General features: G+C 44.4%; 1 pseudogene; it reads left to right on the forward strand.

The window, feature by feature from the left end:
- Positions 1-372: 372 nt before the first annotated feature.
- Positions 373-1,110, forward strand: LOC139035497 (high mobility group protein B3 pseudogene; annotated as a pseudogene).
- The last annotated feature ends 553 nt before the right edge of the window (positions 1,111-1,663 follow it).

Consider the following 1,663-nt stretch of genomic DNA (forward strand, 5'->3'; position numbering starts at 1 on the left):
TCCTATGCAAAATTGTTCTTTATAGCATCGGACTTCACTTCCATCACCAGTCATATCCACAACTGGGCACTTTTTTGCTATTGGCTCCATCCCTTCATTCTTTCCGGAGTTATTTCTCCACTGATCTCCAGTAGTATATTGGGCACCTACCGACCTGGGGAGTTCATCTTTCAGTGTCATATCTTTTTGCCTTTTCAATAGAATGGGAAGGACTAGAGATCTGTTCAAGAAAATCAGAGATACCAAGGGAAATTTTCAGGCAAAGATGGGCACAAAGAAGGACAGAAATGGTATGGACCTAACAGAAGCAGAAGATATTAAGAAGAGGAGATATTAAGAGGAGGTGGCAGACTAGCGAACAATACAGTCAAGATGGCTAAAGGTGATCCCAAAAAACCAAAGGGCAAGATGTCTGCTTATGCTTCTTTGTGCAGACATGCAGAGAGGAACATAAGAAGAAAAACCCAGAGGTCCCTGTCAATTTTGCTGAATTTTCCAAGAAATGCTCTGAGAGGTGGAAGACCAAGTCCGGGAAAGAGAAGTCGAAATTTGATGAGATGGCAAAGGCGGATAAAGTGCGCTATGATCGGGAAATGAAGGATTATGGACCAGCTAAGGGAGGCAAGAAGAAGAAGGACCCTAATGCCCCCAAGAGACCACCGTCTGGATTTTTCCTATTTTGCTCTGAATTCCGTCCCAAGATCAAGTCTACCATCTCTGGCATCTCTATTGGAGATGTGGCGAAGAAACTGAGCGAGATGTGGAATAACTTAAGTGACACTGAGAAGCAGCCATACATCAACAAGGCAGCAAAGCTGAAGGAGAAGTATGAGAAGGATGTTGCAGACTATAAGTCTAAAGGGAAGTTTGATGGCGCCAAGGGTCCTGCTAAAGTTGCCCGGAAAAAGGTGGAAGAGGAAGATGAAGAGGAGGAGGAGGAGGACGAGGAGGAGGAGGAAGAGGATGAATAAAAAAAAAAACTGTTGATCTGTCTCCTTGTGAATACCTTAGAGTAGGGAGCGCCTTGATTGACACACCTCTCACCCAAGACGTGTCTGTCGCCCTCATTAGGTTTAATCACCCGATTGGCTCATGATCATATCTTAGTCTCTCCACATGCTCTAGCAGTTGTAAGTGGTTTACATTAAGTGGCCATGGGTGTCTGGAGCACCTAGAAACTGTATCAAAGTTGTACATATTTCCAAACATTTTTAAAATGAAAAGGCTCTCATGTTCTCCTCACTCTGTGCACTTTGCTGTTGGTGTGACAAGGCATTTAAAGATGTTTCTGGCATTTTTTTTTTAATTTGTAAGGTGGTGTGTTAATTCTATGGTCATTGGCTAGAAATCCCTAGTTCTCAACTGTACATATCTATAGTTTGTAAAAAGAACAAAGCAACCGAGACACACTCTTGATGCTCCTTGCTTGGTGTGGAGGCTGTGTGGGGGCAATGCCTTCCGGAGGGGCCGTAGCTCAGGGCGTGCACTGCGGGGCTGGACCTGTGGATACTGCAGTGGGCATCCATTTAGCTTCAGGTTGTCTTGTTTTTGTATATAGTGACATAGCATCCCGCTGCCATTCTTAGCTGTGGAAAGGGGAGGGGGGTCAGCAGGCATGAGAAGTGTTTTGGATCCTTTTTAGTTGAAGTGCAGTAGTTTTAAA

The sequence above is a fragment of the Odocoileus virginianus genome, chromosome 6, assembly GCF_023699985.2.
Source record: "Odocoileus virginianus isolate 20LAN1187 ecotype Illinois chromosome 6, Ovbor_1.2, whole genome shotgun sequence".
NCBI classification, from domain to species: Eukaryota; Metazoa; Chordata; class Mammalia; order Artiodactyla; family Cervidae; genus Odocoileus; species Odocoileus virginianus.